Raw genomic sequence first — 20,218 nt, 5'->3', positions numbered from 1 at the left:
TAAGTTTATACTATAGTCTATTAAATATACAATAGCATTGTGTCTAAAACAACTATATACCTACCTTAATTTAAAAATACTTTATTGTTAAAAAATGCTAGCCACCATCTGAGTCTTTAGCAAGCTGTAATCTTTTTGCTGGTAGAGGGTCTTCACTAGATGTTTACGATTGGGGATTGATCAGGATGATGGTTGCCAAGGAGTAGGGTGGCTGTGTGACAGTTTCTTAAAACAACAATGAAGGTTGTTGCATTGGTTGATTCTTCCTTTCATGGAAGATTTCTCTGTAAATATAATGCTACTTGATAGCATTTTGACCACAATAGAACTTCTTTCAGAATTGTAGTCGATATTTTTAAACCCTGCTGCTGCATTATCAACTAAGTTTATATAACATTCTGATTTCTCTGCTGTTGTTTCACCAATCTTCACAGCATTTTCAACCAGGAGTAGTTTCCATCTCAAGAAACCACTTTTTTTGCACATCCATAAGAAGCAACTCCTCATCCATTCTTATCATGGGATTACCGCCATTCAGTCACAGCCTCAGGTTCTACTTCTAATTCTCTTGCTATTTCTACCATATCTGCAGTTACTTCCCCCACTGAAGTCTTGAAACTCTTAATGCCATCCACAAAGGTTGGAAGTAGTTTCTTCAAAACTCCTGTTAATATTGATATTTTGACCTCATTCCATGAATCACAATTGTTCTTAATCATGTCTAGAAAGGTGAATCCTTTCCAGAAGGTTTTCGATTTACTCTGTCCTGCCCCATTTGAGGAGTCACTATCGATGGCAACTATAGCCTTATAAACTGCACTTCTTAAATAATAAGACATGAAAGCTGAAATTTCTCCTTGGCCCATGGGCTTCAGAATGGATGTTGAGTTAGGAGGCATGAAGACAACATTAACCTTGGAGTACAGTACCTCCCCATCAGAACTCGGGTGACCAGGTACATTGTCAGTGGGCAGTAGTAATTTTAAAGGATTTTTTTTTTTCTGGGCCATTAGTCTCAGCAGCAGGCTTAAAGTAAAGCAGACCATGTTGTAAGAGGCGTGCTGTTATCTAGGCTTTGTTTCTCCACTTAAAGGGCACAAGTGGAGTAAATTCAGCATAATTCTGAAGGACCGTCACACTTTTGGAATGGTAAATGAGCATTGGCTTTAACGAAAGGTGCCACTGCATTAGCCCCTAACATGAAAGTTAGACTGTCCTTTGAAGCTTTGGAGCCAGGCATTGACTTCTCCTCTCCAGTTATGAAAATCTGAGATGGCATCGTCTTCCAATACAAGGCTATTTTATCTACTTTGAAAACATGCTGCTTAGTGTAGCCACCTTCATTAGTGATCTTGGCTGGATCTTCTGGATCACTTGCTGCAGCTCCTACATCATCAGCACTCGCTGCTTCACCTGGCACTTCTGTAATTTGAAGATGTTTTCTGCCTTAACCTCCATGAATCAGTCTATGCTAGCTTCAAGCTTTGATTCTTAGCCTTCACAGAAGTGAAGAGAGTTAGGACCTTGCTCTGGATTAAGCTTTGACTTAAGAGAATGTTGTGACTGACTTGATCTCCTACCGTAACCAATACAACTTTCTCCATCTGCGCCATAAGGCTGTTTCCCTTCCTTATCATTTGTGTGTTCACTGGAGTGGCACTTTCCATTTCCCCCAAGAACTTTTCCATGACATTCACAGCTTGGTTAGCCATGTGGTGCAAAAAGGCTAAGCTTTCAGCCTGTCTCATGCCTTCCTCACACAAAGCTTAATCATTTCCAACTTTTTATTTAAAGTGAGAGACCTGCAACTCTTCCTTTCACTTGAAGATTAACAGGCCACTGTAGGGTTGTAGAATTGGTCTAATTTCAGTATTGGTGTGACTCAAGGAATAGGAATGCCCGAGGAGAGGGAGAGAGATGGAGAAAGGCCAGTTTGCAGGTCAGTCAGAACTCAAACAACACTGAGTAAGTTCACCATCGTATATGGGTGTGGTTCACGGCTCTCCAAAATAATTACAGTAGTAATATCAAAGTTCATTGATCACAGATCTCCACAAAACATATAATAACAATAAAAATATTTGAAATATTGCAAGGATCACCAAAATGTGATAGAGAGATACAAAGTGAAAAAATGTTGGGAAAATGGTGCCCATAGATTTTCTCAATGCAGGGTTGCCACAAACTTCAATTTTTAAAAAATGCAATATCTGTGAAGCACAGTAAAGTGAAAAGAATTTAAATATGGTATGCCTATAAAAGAATATGATTGAAGAGATATTAACCTTAACATTTAGGATAAGGCAGAGACCGCAAAAGGGACAGGGGCTTGAGAAGATGCAAAAAGATGTAGGATTCTGACCTTTAGATTTTAAAGTGTTAAGGAAAAGAGTTGTCATACGAATGTTGCTGTCAAATATATTTGCCTCCTAAAGCGTGTTTACTATAGTGTCTCAGGCACAGTACAAATGCTGTAAATGCTCAAAGGTTCAACTGATGGCAGCTGAGATGATTAGTCTGGTATGAAAAGAATCAAGAGTGAATCCTGTCATAACCTCCTTTAGTCAGATGATAAGCATTTTGCAGAGTATTAGCTGGAATAGATGAAGACAAAATGGACACATCTTGTTGAGGGTGTTAATTTTGAAAAAGAAGAGAGAGAATTAAGGAAACTAGCAAGGAACAATGATAGAACGACAACCAAAGAAACTATTTTGTTAAAAGAAAATAAATAAAATTTGAACATTATTAGTGGGGTGTTTTCAGGAACTGCCATTTCCAGTTATCAAGTTTTGCTCATTGTTTCATTGCATTAAATAGCAACATAGAAACATCTTAATGAATTTGTTAACTTTTATACTGAAGAATTATTTTAGGTTAACATATACAAGAAATTTTAAGTACAGAAAACCATTTGCATAATCATTTTCATAAAAGAAATTTTCATTATATCTTTGTTACAACTGTGTGTGTGTGTGCTCAGTCATGTCCGACTCTTTGTGACCCTCTGGACTGTAGCCCACCAGGCTCCTCTGTCCATGGAATTCTCCAGACAGAAATACTGGAGTAGATTGCCATTTCCTCCTCCAGGGGATCTTCCCAACCCAGGGATAGAACCTGAGTCTCCTGCATTGCAGGCAGATTTTTTTTTATCACTGAGCCACCTGGGAAGGACTTATTAAAACTAGACTATGTATAAAAACTTGTCAAAAGAAAGAGTTCTTAACAGGAATCAAAAGAGCACTAACTCTCAGAAAATATGATTGAATAGACGACATTAATTTTAAAAGCATCTGTCTGTGACAAGCCACCCTTAAGAGCAATAAGGCAAGTAGAGTGACCAACCAGTCATTTGCTCAGAACTGAAGGTGTTTCCCAAAATGTGAGATTTTCAGAGCTAAAACTAGGAGAGTCCTGGCAGATTAGAATGGTGACTCCAAAGGCAAGCAATAAAAGCTGTAATTCTACTCGTAACATCTCTTGGACAAGGGGCTTGGAAACTGAGGCCATTTACCTCCACTTGCTTTAAGTCTCAGGACTGAAAACAAACTGTTTACAATTTCTTCCGGGAAAACATTTGCCAAGAAAGAAAAATATTTTAAACCAACAAATAAGTTCACAGTTTGCTTCAGGAAATTAATAAAAACTAAATAAGGTCAAACAGTAGACTGTCTGGGAAAGCAAGCTCCTTTTCAGGATAATAGGTTGCTCACCTGGTCAAAAATCTCACATGAAACAAGTGAAGAAGGGTTGCCTCAAGATTGTTGCATTTTGTGTCCACCAATCCTAAACTCTTATATCATAAGGTTTTCCCAGTCCCAATCATATACTTATATTGAAAGATTTTCCTTAAATTACTTGATCCCAGATATAAAATCCCAGGGGCAGCCACTCCTGCCGTCTCCTTTCAGAAACTACAAACTATCAAAGCAGTGTTCTCCATTACTGCTGAAGTTTAGTAAACTTGGTTTTGCTTGATCATCAAATTGTTCTAGCAGCCTCTTAGAAGAGTTAGCAGTTGACAAGTCACTTATATAATATAAATAATCTCCTAAAAATATAAGCAAAAGATAAGACCAGTAAGTAAAAAATTGGCAGAAGCTTGAGCAGTTTATGAGAAAATAAGCAAATAGCTAAGAGAAAAAGGGCTCACCTTCCCTAGACATCAGGAAAATGTACATGAAGATCATCCAGCAGAATGACTCAAATTAAAAAGTTTTGGGGTGGAACGTCTATGTACTGGTGATGGAAAGGCAAATTGGTACAATCACACTCAAAAGATAATTTTGTATTATAAATAAAGGTGAATATCTGTATATGCTATGATTCAGAATTTTCACTCCTAGGTATAAATCCCAAAGAAATGATGACTATGTACACTAAAAGACATGCACAAGGGTATTAATAGCAGTACCATTTGTCACATCCCTAAACACTCACCAGTGGTAGAAGAGAAAAAGTATTGTCTTCATACAACAGAATAGCAATAAGAATGAATGAATCACAGCTACGTGCAACAATATGGATTAACTGCACAAAACATATCAAGAGAGAAACTACAAACTTAGTCGCACGAAGAAGAAAAATCATTTATTTTTTCCGTGAAGGTGCAACTTAGGCAAGGTTTAGCAGGGTCAACGTGCCTCTGTTCCTTGCTGTAGGCTGGGTTGAAGAGTGAGGGTCACTTGGAATTATCAGAGTTTTCTCAATCATCTGTCTAGCAGTTAATGCTGGATATTGGTTTGAGCCGCATGTAGGGCTCTAGACTAGGACATCTGTAAGTGGCCTTTCCATAAAGCTTCTTGACTTTCTCATAGCATGGTGACTGGGTTGTGAGAGGAAGCATACTAATTGAGCAGAGCAGATAAGCCTACGATTTTAATGACCTGACACAACGTTACTCTTACCATATTTCAATAGGGGAATTACAGAAGCCAATTCTGATCTAAGAGAAGGGGCACAGGCACCTTTGCTCAATGGGAGGAATGTAAATGTCACTTGTGAGAAGAATATGTGAGATAAAATATGTTATTCTGGCTCTCTTTGGAAAGGACAATTTTCAGTAGTATGCCAGTTTTTAAAAGCATCATAATACAGACTTGGGAAGTTAAAAAATATAAAATAGCAACCTCTAGTGGTTATTTGTAAGTACAGAGAGTCCATATGATAAGCACACATCAAAGGTAAAATGTAATCATCTGAAGCTATTAACTTCCACAAGTTAGCTCATTTATTTATATGTTAATAACGAATTAAGCATTCAGTGTTTGCCAAGTCCTGGGGTCTGTACAAATGAGTAAGATAAAGTCTGGTTCTAATAAGGAAAATTACTTCACCATGATTTTAACGCTATTGCCTAGATTTTGGGGCATGCAGGATGCTGGCATGGTAAACTCTTAGAATTGGTCTCTGTTTCAAGACACCTTCTAGAATATTTCATATCTCATTATTTCCCAGTGGGTGTGGCCTACTCTTCCTGTGACCTATAGTCAACGTGTATTCATTGTCCCTTTGAATCTGGTATGCAAATCTACCACTTGTTTCTGGTAAGCCCTGGTATTGCGATTCACTTTATCATTGATTTAAATAACCATGGTGCTTGCTTCTCAAGGATACCACTCTGGAGGGTATACAGATTTAGCCAGAATTAAAGTAAATTGGGGCACTGTATTTAGTTACAGAATATAGCAGTGTGTCCTACTAAGGACAGCTTCTTCACCAGGGGAAAGCTATAATTAACCAACTCTTTTTTAATTGCTTTGATGTAGTTCTAAGAGCACTGAAATTTAGTCTCATAGGAACCCTCCCCTTTTTTAGATCACTGGCCTTTCTTGGGTTTAAAAAATGCATTTACCTCATTTTAGCAAAGAACAGATACTCCATCATGCAAAAAATGTTAATAGGAAATATACTTCCTGTTTAAAATGATGCATGTTTCAATAACATCTAAGACATGAAATAGACAAGTGAATAAACCTTAATAAGATTGTGTTTTTGTGCGCTTAATTTCTAGCTTATAAACTCATATGAAGATGGGGCACAAAGCAAATTTGTATAAAATTGGGGCAGTAGCTACTATGGTACCACAAATAAAGTGGGTCATGAAGACTTCAGAATATATCTATATTTCTATATTTATATTCATGACATAGACAATATGAATACGATGGCCCACTCATTCTATTTGCACAGTACAGGAGCATATTCAGTTGAGCTGGTGTGGCATTTTTCTGGCATATCTGAGAATCTTTAGAAATCATGAAGAATAATCTGCACGATGGAATAGTCTTGCAGAGTGACATGCTGGAGCGTACTTGGTAATATATAAGGCGGTTTGTCCCACTAAAGGAAACCTATCTTCTACTCTGCTTCTAATCTGACAGGCATTTCACACTTCACTACAAAGCACTCTACCCACTCCCTCAGTTCTTTCCATTGCCAAAATTTTTATCTCTGTGCTGAATCCAAATCTCCCTCCTAAATTATTTCTTTTTAGATGTATAAACAAAAGTCCATTTTAAGATGGATTAAGGAACTTTTTTAAAAAAATGCCTGAAAATTCAAATATGTCTACTTATCCAGAAGAAAATACTTCTATATTTTTAGCCATTTTCCATATAGTGTTTTTAGGCCTTTCTATTGCTTCTTCATCATAGGGGACTTGAATGCAAAAGTAGGAGTCAAGAGATACCTGGAGTAACAGGAAACCTTGGCCTTGGAGCGGAAAATGAAGCAGTAACAGAATTTTGTCAAAAGAAAATTGATCATAGCAAACACCCTCTTCCAACAACACAAGAGAAGACTCTATATATAGGCATCACCAGATGGTCAATACTGAAATCAGATTGATTCAGTTCTTTTCAGCCAAAGATGGAGAAGCTCTATACAGTCAGCAAAAACAAGACTGGGAGCTGACTGTGGCTCAGATCATGAACTCTTTATTGCAAAATTCAGATCTAAATAGAAGAAAGCAGGGAAAACCACTAGGCCATTCAGGTATGACCTAAATAAAATCCCTTATGATTATACAGTACAAGTGACAAATAGATTCGAGGGTATAGATCTGATAGACAGAGTGCCTGAAGAACTATGGACAGAAGATTGTAACATTGTGCAGAAGGCTGTGATCAAAACTATCCCAAAAAAAAAGAAATGCAAAAAGGCAAAATGGTTGTCTGAGGAGGCCTTAAAAATAGCTGAGAAAAGGAGAGAAGCAAAAAACAAAGGAGAAAAGGAAAGATATACCCATTTGAATGCAGAGTTCCAAAGAGCAAGAAGAGATAAGAAAGCCTTCATCAGTGATCAATGCAAAGAAATAGAGGAAAACAATAGAATGGAAAAGACTAGAGATCTCTTCAAGAAAATTCGAGATACCAAAAGAAGATTTCATGCAAAGATGGGCTCAATAAAGGGCAGAAATGGTAGGGACCTAACAGAAGCAGAAGGTATTAAGAAAAGGTAGGAAGAATACACAGAACTATACAAAAGAGATCTTTATGACCCAGATAATCACGATGATATGATCACTCAACTAGAGCTAGACATTCTGGAGTGTGAAGTCAAGTGGGTCTTAGGAAGGGTCCCTACAAACAAAGCTAACGGAGGTGATGGAATTCCAGCTGAGCTATTACAAATTGTAAAAGATGATGCTGTGAAAGTGCTGCACTCAATATGTCAGCAAACTTGGACAACTCTGCAGTGGTCACAGGACTGGAAAAGGTCAGTTTTCATTCTAATTCCAAATAAAGGCAAAGCCAAAGAATGTTCAAGCTACACACAATTGCACTCACACACTAGCAAAGTAATACTCAAAATTCCCCATGCTGGGCTTCAACCGTTTGTGAACTGAGAACTTCCAGATGTTCAAGCTGGATTTAGAAAAGGCAGAGGAACCGGAAATCAAATTGCCATGGATCATAGAAAAAGCAAGAGAATTCCATGAAAATATCTACTTCTGTTTCATTGACTACGCTAAAGCCTTTGACTGTGCAGATCACAACAAACTGTGAAAAATTCTTAAAGAGATAGGAACACCAGACCACCTTATTTCCCTCTTAAGAAATCTGTATGCAGGTCAAGAGGCAACAGTTAGAACTGGACATGGAACAACAGACTGGTTCCAAATTGGGAAAGGAGTACGTCAAGGCTGTATATTCTCACCCTGCTTATTTAACATATATGCAGAGTACATCATGAGAAATGCTGGACTGGATGAAGCACAAGCTGGAATGAAGATTGCCAGGAGAAATATCAATAAACTTAGATATGCAGATGACACCACCCTTATGGCACAAAGTGAAGAAGAACTAAAGAGCCTCTTGATGAAGTGAAAGAGAGTGAAAAAAGCTGGCATAAAACTCAACATTCAAGCAACTAAGATCATTGCATCCGGTTCCACCACTTCATGGCAAATAGATGGGGGAAACAACAAAAATAGTGACAGCCTTTATTTCCTTGGACTCCAAAGTCACTGCAGATGGTGACTGCAGCCATGAAATTAAAAGACATTTGCTCCTTGGAAGGAAACTATGACAAACGTAGACAGCATATTAAAAAGCAAAGGTGTCACTTTGCTGACAAAGGTCTGTATAGTCAATGCTATAGTTTTTCCAGTAGACATACTGCAAAGAGGAAGTCAATTCTGACCCCTTGTTGGAAACTGTTTCTTTGACTTGCTTTTATTATTATAATCATACTCAATGGCCTGCCTGGAGGACCCTGCGCCTTCTGCTTGTGTATAACTAAAGGGCCTTTGCTCAGCTGATGGATAGTTTGTCCCTGCCCACGTGTGAATAGAAGAGATTAACACTGGCCTTCTGAAGGCTGGCCATTCCCTTGGAGACGTTTTGCAGGACGAAGACCCTTTCACTTTAGTTCCCCACTGCATCTCCCTCTCTATTCTGCCTTTTGTCTTAGTTCCTCACTGCTTCTTTCTCTCTGATCTATAAAAGAATTTGGCATCCAGACTCCCATAAGATGGTTATTTTGAGGCGCTAGCCTGCCATCTTCTCAGTTGGCTGACTCCTCACTTAAAGTCTCTTCCTTGCCTCAGCACCTTGTCTCTCAGATTCACTGGCCTGTTGTGTGGTGAGCAGAGCAAGCTTGGACTCGGTAACAGTCCTGTACGGATGTGAGAGCTGGACCATAAGGAAGGCTGAGTGAGAAAGAATTGATGCTTTCGAACTGGGGTTTTGAAGACTCTGGAGAGTCCCTTGGACTGCATGGAGATCAAACCAGTCAGCCCTAAAGATAACCAACCTATTCATTGGAAGGACTGATTTTGAAGCTGAAGGTCCAATACTTTGGCCACTTGATGAGAAAAACGGACTCATTGGAAGAGACTCTGATGCTGGGCAAGACTGAAGGGAGGACAGAGGATGGAATGGTTGGATCTCATCATTGACTCAATGGAAGTGCGTTTGAGCAAACTCTGGGACATTAGGACAGACAGGGAGTCCTGGCGTGCTCCAGTCCATGGGGTTGCAAAGAGTCAGATATGACTGAGCAACTGAGCTATAACAATACACTATATGAAATTTAAATCTTGTTTTAATCATATAAAATCTTTTAGTTATCCCATTTAAAATGATCATAAAGATTTATTTATTCATTTGAGATAATTCTTTACATTTCTAGTTGTTAGAAACAGTAGGTAGACTTCCCTTACAAGTTTTTCTGTTAACATTAATTATTCTAATACTGTTAGCATCCGTAAGACCCATTGAGGGAAGCACAGACCACAGATAAAGCTTCCCAAACTAGTTTTTCTTGTTTTAGACAACAGAAGTTCTTAAGTTAATTATTACATTTTTCTCATGTTTAATTTTATTTTTATTTTATGTGTATGTGTGTGCTCAGTCATGTCTGACTCTTTTGCAATCCATGGACTGTAGCCCACAAGGCTCCTCTGTTCATGGGATTTTCAAAGCAAGAATACTGGAGTGGGTCACCATTTCCTACTCTAGGAGATCTTCCACACCCGGGGATCAAACCCACATCTCTGTGTCTCCTGCACTGGCAGGCAGTTTCTTTACCACTGTGCCACCTGGGAAGCCCAGTACTTTTATTTTATATGTACCGGTAAAACAGTTGTTTATAATGAGTGCTTTAGATTCACCAGTATGTTAGTTTTTCCAATTTAAAAAGCATCAAAATAAATAAATAAATAAATAAAAATTAAAAAATAAAAAGGATCCATCATTTGGCCATTAATAAAAGATATGTATTAATAATGATTCACTAGGACTCAAGAGGCCTCCCCATAAGATAGTGGGGTTGGATGTAACCTAAATCTGGAGAGTTTACTCTGGGAAATAGTATGGCAAAGGCCAAGTTTTCAAATACATGAACAAACAAAATACACAAAAACAGAACCTTGGAAGATCAGATGGAATTACATCTGAAAGACAGAAATGCTAGTTTCTCCCTAAAAGCCTTTGTTTAAAGTCTGAAAAGACATCTTTATTAAGGTAACTTTTAACCTTAGTATAACTTAACTGCATATGCAATGAAAGAGCCCCCTCAATTTTTAGGGCAAATTTTCCTTTAATTTCTAATGAAGCAAATACTTGTAAGTTTTGTACATACATTTTCACAGCTGGGGTTTTGGCAATCTGTTCTTCCTTTTTATTTTGAAACCTTTCTCATTTTGAAGTCAGTTTGTTGAGACAAAATTGCTAGTGATGATCGTGTAGTGGGCCAATGTGTGCTACTTGAGAGCTTAACTTTTTGTCAATTAAAAAAGTAAAGTCACAACTTCAAAGTAGAGAGTTATTTTATGTGGTGAGAATGTTTAGGACTGAGAGCCTGAGAAACAGCATCTCAGTAGCTCTGAGAAAACTGCTCCAAGGAGGCAGGAGGGGAAGTCAGACTATATTCAAGTTTCCAGCGAAGTGAGCAGGCAGTCTGAACATCAAAGATCGGGCATCAAGTTAAGGAATTTAGCATTCTGTGTACGGGAAGATACAAGCCTCTGGGGCCAATCCTGTTTCCTTGTTAACCTTGCTTCTTGCAATTCCCCAGCTCCTCAGCAATCCCTGTGAGGGGTGGCAGCATCTGCTGGATCGCAGTTTGGGGAGTGCTCATTCATATTTGGAGGCCAGAAATCGCTGATGGCTGTGACATTTCATGCTTATGAATATGGCAGGAGACACTTTCATTTCACAGATTTCCCCCCAGAATTGTTTCAGCCCCCTCTTAGGTGTCTTGGGTAATGCCTGTGGAGTATCAGGCTCCCATGGGTGCTCAGAGGGAAGAAGGGCCAGTTCGGATGTGTGTCCCGGTTGAGCAGTCTGTTAATTACATGCGTGCATTTCCCTGTGCTGACAGGCTGCAGCGCGTCCACTCCCGCAGGTTTCCGTCGCCTGAGAAAGCCATTGCTGGTCAGGAGGAGAGAGTTCCTTCTTGGGAGCTCAGAAGCTCTCATAAGATTTTGGCTTTTTTTTTTTTTAACAAACTCGATTAAGGCAACCAATTCAAGGGAAAACGACAGGGCAGTCTTCCCTCCCGACTATCTCAGTCCCAACTTAGTGTTTAACCGAGCTAAGTTTTCCGTCTCTAAACTGAGCATAACCAACCGCTCAGTATCCAAAGCAAGTCTTCCCAGAGCCTTTTACAATGAGAAGAAGCCACTCAGTGCCTAAACTGAGCAAAATCTTCCCAGTCCTTCCACTGAGGATGTCCCACCCTGTGTCTAAAAGGAGCAACCCAGCTCTCCTTGAACCTCTTCCCCCCACCAAATAAAACTTAGCATTATCAATCAATAATGGGAAATCCTAGAAGCGGTAGAGACTCACTCAAATTTGTCTGGACTTTCTGAGGAGGGGGTCAGGCACAAGGGGCTTCTGCTAGTATGGAGGCTCTGGGTCCTCGGAGGTGAGGAATCTGCCCTGGTCCCTTCATCAGTCATCTTAACTGTTGACTTGAGAAATAGTCACATGGATGCATGAGACAAGTGCTCGGGCCTGGTGCACTGGGAAGACCCAGAGGAATCCGGTGGAGAGGGAGGTGGGAGGGGGGATCGGGATGGGGAATACATGTAAATCCATGGCTGATTCATGTCAATGTAGGGCAAAAACCACAATATTGTAAAGTAATTAGCCTCCAACTAATAAAAATTGATGAAAACAAAACAAAATGAAATAGTCACAACCTAAAAGTTGGAGTAGGTCTTATTTGGCGGGATTTTTTAGGATTTCAAGACTGGAAGACGGCATCTCAAGTAACCCTGAGAGAACTGCTCTGAGGAAGGGAAGGGAGGAAGGGAAGGGAGGAAGGGAAGGGAGGACGCAGCTAGTCTGAACACCAAAAGATTATTATTATTAAAGAAAATCAGATATCTCCAGCTAAGGAGTTTAGTGCTTTTCTATGTATGAAAAGAGTCAGGGCTCACTGAAATCATTTCTTTTCTATGCATCTCAGCTATCCTGGGCCAGGGCCCTGTTGTTTTTTGGTTTGTTTGTTTTTCACATCCTGAGCTCCCTTGGGGCTCACTTAGGGAGTGGCTGCAGCCACTTGCTGAGGGCTCTTAGGACGCATGCATGCTGGAGGGCTGCAAATTGCTCATGACTGTGACATTCTTGTTTACTGACATGGCAGAAAATACTTCATTTCTCAGCCATTTCGTTTAGATTAAAAACTAGAAATAGCAGACTGTCAGACTTGCTCTCAGGAAAGCAGAAGGTAGAGTCCTGAGTGCCCAGGGTATGGATGAGATAAACAGAATTAAGTCAGAAAGGCAATGATTTCAGCCTGCAGTCTTAGCTTATGTTAGGACAAGCCTTGCTAGTGGAAGGACAAATCAAGTGAAAAATCTCAGTTCCTAAAAACTAGAGCAAGAAGCTCTGAGAGGGCTGTAAGGAGAGAAATGAGAAACAGTCTCATGGAAAAGAGGGCTGGAAAATAAAACATACACAACCACATGCTTCTTTCCTAAAACTAATACTTGCCTGTGTGTCTTACTACATGCCACAAACCATTCACAAATAGTCTTTATCTGCCTATTTTGCAGATGAAATACTAAAGCTCAGAGATTATAAATTACTTGCCCAAGATTATTCAATGAAAATAGAAATTACAATGAGATGGCTCCTGTAGTGTGTAGTGATGATTATCAATATTAGAAATACCAGGCTCAAAGGATCAGAGCTATGGAGAAAGAGTCTGCCCCCACATTTTTTTTTTTTTTTTGCTCCCAGGTTTTTAAGCAGCAATTTTAGGACGTTCCACTTGACTGATAATAGCCAAATTTGCATTGAAAAATCACTGAAGTAAGGAAGTAAAAAGCCAAGCGATTTCATGTAGATGATTTATTGCTACAGAAACAACTTGCTTGATACTTGATGGTTACAGGCTGAACAGATCTTGCTTTTTGTCCAGGAAATGCAATACAGAAGGAGTGCAAATTTGCCAGGCAGGGAACAACACATTAAGTTCATAAAATGAAAAAATGAAACCAATTGTGAGAGAAATTTTTTAGAGTTTTTTTTTTTTTTCTTTTCTGAGCAATCTTCTTTAGGCCTACATCTGGTTTAATGATAAATGTTATACCTTGTTGTCATCTATTTTGCTTACTGGCACCCTGAGGCTGACTACTAAAATGCTATGAAATCTTTTATTCTCATCCATAGTTAAAGCGCTCATGCATTTGAGCTAACTTTAAGAACCATTTTCGGATTCTATGGTCACCAAAGAAACCTGCTTCTGTGATGCTATGGAAATAGATTGGGCATCTAAAGTCCGTAACTGTGAAACTGTTTCTTATCTACTAAGATTGTGCCTAGAATTAGTAGATACTATCAACAAGATGGTGGAATTTAGGCCCTTTGGGCTTCCCTGGTAGCTTAGCTGGTAAGGAATCCTTCTGCAATGCAGGAGACCCTGGTCCGTTCCTGGGTTGGGAAGATCCATCCGCTGGGGAAGGGATAGGCCACCCACCCCAGTATTCTTGGGTTTCCCTGATGTCTCAGACAGTGAAGAATCCACCTGCAATGTGGGAGACCTGGGCTCAATCCCTGCATTGGGAAGATCCCCTGGAGAAGGGAATGGCTACCCACTCCAGTATTCTGGCCTGGAGAATCCCATGGACTGTAGGGTCACAAAGAGTGGGATACGACTGAGTGACTTTCACTTTCACATTGGGGCCTTTGAATTTACCTGGTGGCGCAATGGTAAAGAACACACCTGCAATGCAGGAGACATGAGTTTGATCTCTGGGTCAGGAAGATCCCCTGGAGGAGGAAATGACAACCCACTCCACTATTCTTGCCTGTGAAATCCAATGGACAGGGGATCTTTGTGGGCTATAGTCCGTGGGTTTGCAAAGAGTCAGACATGACTTAGCAACTGAGCAAGCCCATGCACATTGGGGCCTATGTAGTAAAGGAACTCCAGGAATCAATGACTAAAAAGTCAGGATTTACCTTTATTAATTAAAAAAAAATCTTAATTAAACCAGACACAATAGGATAAATGTTGTCTGATTCTACTTATATGAGGAACCCAGAATAGGAAAACTCAGGGAGACAGAAAGTATGGTACCTATCAGAGTCTGGGGGGAGAGGAGAGATGGGGAATTATTGTTTAATAGATACAGAGTTCCAGTTGGAAGGATGAAAAAAATCTGAAGGTGGATATTGGTAATGGTTGTACAACAATGTGAATGTACATTTTTGCCTCTTTGTTGCATACTTACAAATGGTTAAAATGGTATGTATCGTGTATATTTACCACAATAAAAAAGTCTTAAGCCACAACAGTAATGCAGTACCTGAGAAATGAAATATTTCCTGCCATGTCAGTAAACACGGATATCACATCAGCAGCAGCTCCAGCCCTCTGACTTGAGCTCCTGAGTCCCACGGGCACTCAGGAAGGGGGACAGCTGTGATCTAACAGCCATCAGGAAGGAGTTTAAGCTTTGAGGGCTTCTGTGTGTGATAAATTACTCTGGGGAAGTTAAAACCTGTGAGAGATTTTTTCTTGCCGTGTCAGTAAACAAGGATGTCACACTCATCAGTGGTTGCAGTCCTCCAGTGTGAGCTGTGAGTCCTATGGGCTCTCGGGAAGAAGTGCCTGCGATCCAGCAGCCATCAGGACGGCAGCCACTCCTCACCATGAGCTCCAACCGGGCCAAAATGTGAAAACACACACAGGATACTGGCCCAGGATAGCCGAAGTGCATATAATAGGGGAGGCTTCAATGAGCCCAGACTCTTGCATCTTCCTGCAGACAGAAAAGCACTCAATTTCTTGAGATACCTGATTTTAATTAACAATAATTTTGATGTTCAGACTACCTGCCCTTTGTTGCAAAACTTCCATATAACCTGGCTCCTCCCCTCACCCCCTTGGAGCAGTTCTCTCAAGGTTACTTGAGATGCTGTCTCTTGGGTTTGACGTCCTAAAAATCGCCACCAAATAAAACCTCTCAACTTTTAGATTGTGACTATGTTTTGAAGTCAACATAAAAATGTATAGTGTTGACAACTGCACTGGACAATGTGCTAAATGCTTTTCATGCATTCTCTTAGCTAACTCTTAAAGTAAGTACCAGAGAATGAAACATAAAAACTTAAATCATCTATCTGGACTTCACACAGATAGTAAATGGTATAGGAGGCTTTGAACCCGGGCCTGTTTACACAGCTCATGCTATACCTACAGTATTATATATATGATATTTTGGAGAACTTTTAAAAGTTTTTATAAAACTTTTATATTAGATGTATATTTCCATATACAAAGGTGTATACAATATACAAATTGTATACAAAATATATTGTATGCAATATACAAAGATGTATATTTCCATATACAAAGGCAAGGTTTAAACAAATAAAAACACGGAAGCTCAGTGTTCTAACTGACAAGCGGCTTTATTCTCAGGTGATGCTTTTTCAACTCTCCTTCATTTACAGAACCTCACACACACAACAAAAGCAAACTCGGGGCGGCATTCATCTTTCTGACAGTATAGCGTGGAGTTTTGGCAGTAAGATGGAGGAGGGGCAGAATGCATTTCTTCCTTCCATTTCTGTTTCCTACTGTTGTTTCTGATAATAGTGCTAGTTGATGGCCTCTTTTATGATTTCAAGAATGGACTTACTTTTTGATTTTGCCCTCATGCCATACTCTGCTCTCAAAACCATTCCCATCTCTACCTGGATAACCCATCGGGGCCCAACCTGCACCTAGAGGGGGGCAAATGACTGCAGCAGAGACAGAATCATTTTGAAGGCGTGCTGACTTTGCTGCTACTTAACAAAAACCTGCCTGAAGATGAAGCCAGGACTTAGAAAACCAGAACCAAGAAATGGAGAGTTTTCTTGACACTGTTTTTAAAATGTCTGGCTTTTGTTCCAGGAATGCCTGGCGCACAATGAGTTCCGGGTTATATTCTCCTTGTAGTAACATTTTCTGACCAACATATGAGAACTCCAAGATCTTGATTTCTGAAATGTGGCACTGAACACAGTCTCTTTTTAACCCACTTCTCCCATTCATTCATTCAATCACTAAATATTTATTATGTAGCAGGTGAGACATGATCAGATGTCATAATCTATGGTGAATGTAGCATCAGAAACATTCACAGTATATTATAGGCCACAAAGGAAGCAACTCTACCTCTGTGGGAAGAGAATTCCAGGTAAGGATGGAAGGCACAAGCTCTCAGGGGGCTATGCTGGGTGGGTTCAAGGGCATCATGGAGACCAGTGTGGACTGTCTGTTTTTTTGCCTGCCTTTCTCCTGTGAAGGTTGGTTATGCAGGCAACGTGTCCTTTAGTTTACCTTTTTCCCTTTATTCCTTGGAGAGGTCTCTTTCATGCCTAAGGCTAAAAATAGATGGCCCTTAACGCAAATCTTCCATCCAGATCTTTCCACACAACCCCAGGCAAGCATTTTCAATTGCTTTCTCTGGCAGCTCTTGTGAATCACATACCCAGCTGTTCGGTCGCTCAGCTGTGTCCAGCTCTTTTGTGACCCCATGGACTATAGCCTGCCAGGTTCCTCTGTCCATGGGATTTTATGGGCAAGATAACCGGAGTGGGTTGCCATTTTCTTCTCCAGGGGATTTTCCAGACCCAAGGATAGGTGGATTCTTTTACTGCTGAGTTTTGGGAAAGCCCAGCAAAGCACACAATACCCTCAGCACTGAACTCACAGTTCCTGCAGCAACAAACAGTTATAAAGTTCCCAGGATGGCACCCGCCAAGGTTCTAAAGCAGAGTAACATGTGTAACTGGGCAATCTTTCTCTGGCCATTGCAACCAAGGGGAAGTTTTATTTTCCTTTTTGTCTCACCTGCCACATTTATCTTTACCTGAAAAGTTGTACTGAGGTAAAATCTGGAAAGCCCAAACCACACTTTCAGATGAGCTTCCATGCTTAATGCATTGTGAGCAAATAATTTTAAACACAGTGGAAACACTTGTGTGGAAGTGTTTATGCATCACTACACTTTGATTTAAACCAGTTAGGACTGCCAGTTGTGTTCCTCTGTGCTGTTTCTAAGGGGCCCAGGGATTCTAAACTATTCAGCTTAGAATATTTTATCCTGGCATTGAAGTGATGTGAAATCCCCAAATTCACTTCAGTTCTGTGCAAAGGCTTCTAAACAGCCTAAGTTTTTCCTTATTAAGACAGCATTCTTATTCTCTCCATATTTTTAAACTTTTTATTTTATATTAGAGCATAGTTGATGTGTGGTGATAGTTTCAACTATACAGCAAAGTGGTTTAACTATACATATACATGTATCTGGGCTTCCTTGGTGGCACAGATGGTAAAAAATCCTCCTGAAATGTGGGAGACCCAGGTTCAATCCCTGTGTTGGGAAGATCCCCTGAAGGAAGGCATGGCAATCCACTCCAGTATTCTTGCCTGGAGAATCCCCATGGACAGAGAAGCCTGGTGGGCTACAGTCCATGGGGTTGCAAAGAGTTGGACATGACTGAACGACTAATACATGTATCCTTTTTCATTCCAATGAAACCAGTTTTCATTCCAATCCCAAAGAGTCAATGCCAAAGACTGTTCAAACTACCACACAATTATACTCACTTCACATTCTAGTAGGTAATGCCCCAAATCCTTCATGCTAGGCTAGAACAGTACGTGAACTGAGAACTTCCAGATGTACAAGCTGAATTTAGAAAAGGCAGAGGAACCAGAGCTCAAACTGTCAATATCCATTGGATCATAGAGAAAGCAAGGGAATTCCAGAAAAACTTCTGCTTCACTGACTATGCAAAAACCTTTGACTCTGTGAAGCAAATAAACTGAGGAAAATTCTTAAAGAGGTGGGAATACCAGACCACCATACCTGCCCCGAGAAACCTGTATGCAGGACAAGAAACAATAGTTAGAATCGGACATGAAACGACAGACAGGTTCCAAACTGGGAAAGGCGTATGTCAAGGCTGTTTACTGTCACCTTGTTTATTTAAATTATATGCAGATTCAGTTCATTCACTCAGTCGTGTCCAACTCTTTGTGACCCCATGAACTGCAACACACCCGGCTTCCCTGTCCTTCACCAACTCCCATAGCTTACTCAAACTCATGTCTATTGAGTCAGTGATGCCATCCAACCATTTCATCCTCTGTCATCCCCTTCTCCTCCTGCCTTCAATCTTCCCCAGCATCAGGGTCTCTTCCTGATGAGTCAGCACTTCGCATCAGGTGGTCAAAGTATTGGAGTTTCAGCTTCAGCATCAGTCATTTCAATGAATATTCAGGATTCACTTCCTTTAGGAGGGACTGGTTGGATCTCCTTGGGAGTCCTAGGGACTCTCGAGAGTCTTCTCCATTGAATCAGTTCTAATGAGATGGATGAAACTGGAGCCCATTATACAGAGTGAAGTAAGCCAGAAAGATAAAGACCAATACAGCATACTAACGCATATATATGGAATTTAAAAAGATGGTAATGATAACCCTATATGCAAAACAGAAAAAGAGACACAGATGTACAGAACAGACTTTTGGACTCTGTGGGAGAAGGCGAGGGTGGGATGTTCTGAGAGAATAGCATTGAAACAAGTATACTATCAAGGGTGAAACAGATCACCAGCCCAGGTTGAATGCATGAGACAAGTGCTCAGGGCTGGTGCACTGGGAAGACCCAGAGGGATGGGATGGAGAGGGAGGCAGGAGGGGGGATCGGGATGGGGAACACATGTAAACCCATGGCTGATTCATGTCAATGTATGGCAAAAACCACTATAATATTGTAAAGTAATTAGCCTCCAACTAATAAAAATAAATGGAAAAAAAAAACAAAACAAAAAAAGCAAATGAAAATAAAAACATAAAAAAAATTACAAAAAAAAAAAAAAGAGTCTTCTCCAACACCACAGTTCAAAAGCATCAATTCTTCAGCACTCAGCTTTCTTTATAGTCCAAATCTCACATCCATACGTGACCACTGGAAAAACCATAGCTTTGACTAGACGGACCTTTGTTGGGAAGGTAATGTCTCTGCTTTTTAATACGCTGTCTAGGTTAGTCATAGCTTTTCTTCCAATGAGCAAACATCTTTTAATTTTATGGCTGATTATATGCAGATTACACCATGCAAAATGCTGGGCTGGATGAATGACAAGCTGGAATCAAGACTACTGGGAGAAATACCAACAACCTCAGATAGGCAAATGATACCACTCTAATGGCAGAAAGTGAAGATGAACTCAAGAGCTTCTTGATGAGGGTAAAAGAGGAGACTGAAAAAGCTAGCTTAAAACTCAACATTCAAAAAACCAAGATCATGGCATATGGTGCCATTACTTCATGCAAATAGATGGGAAGAAAGTGGAAACAGTGACAGATTTCTTTTTTCTTGGGCTCCAAAATCACCACGGATGGTGACTGCAGCCATGAAATTAAAAGATGCTTGCTCCTTGGAAAAAAGTTATGACAAACCTAGATAGCATATTAAAAATAGAGACATCACTTGGCCAACAAAGGTCTGTTTAGTCAAAGCTATTATTTTTCAGTAGCCATGTACAGATGTGAAAGTTGGACTATAACGAATGTTGAGCACTGAAGAACTGATGCTTTCAAACTGTGGTGCTTGAGAAGACTCTCAGAGTCCCTTGGATAGCAAGGAGATCAAATGAGTTAATCCTAAAGGAAATCAACCCTGAATATTCATTGGAAGGACTGATGCTGAAACTGAAGCTCCAATATTTTGGCCACTTCATGCCAACAGTGACTC

The 20,218-nt window shown here is 40.1% G+C and overlaps 1 pseudogene; it reads right to left on the bottom strand.

Annotated features, from left to right (window-relative positions):
* Nucleotides 1-226: 226 nt before the first annotated feature.
* Nucleotides 227-11,085, bottom strand: LOC122679121 (annotated as a pseudogene).
* Nucleotides 11,086-20,218: the final 9,133 nt, after the last annotated feature.

This window comes from Cervus elaphus, chromosome 21, assembly GCF_910594005.1.
Source record: "Cervus elaphus chromosome 21, mCerEla1.1, whole genome shotgun sequence".
Classification (NCBI taxonomy): Eukaryota; Metazoa; Chordata; class Mammalia; order Artiodactyla; family Cervidae; genus Cervus; species Cervus elaphus.
The sequence above is the reverse complement of the archived record's forward strand: the minus strand, read 5'-3'. Positions and strand labels throughout refer to the sequence as shown.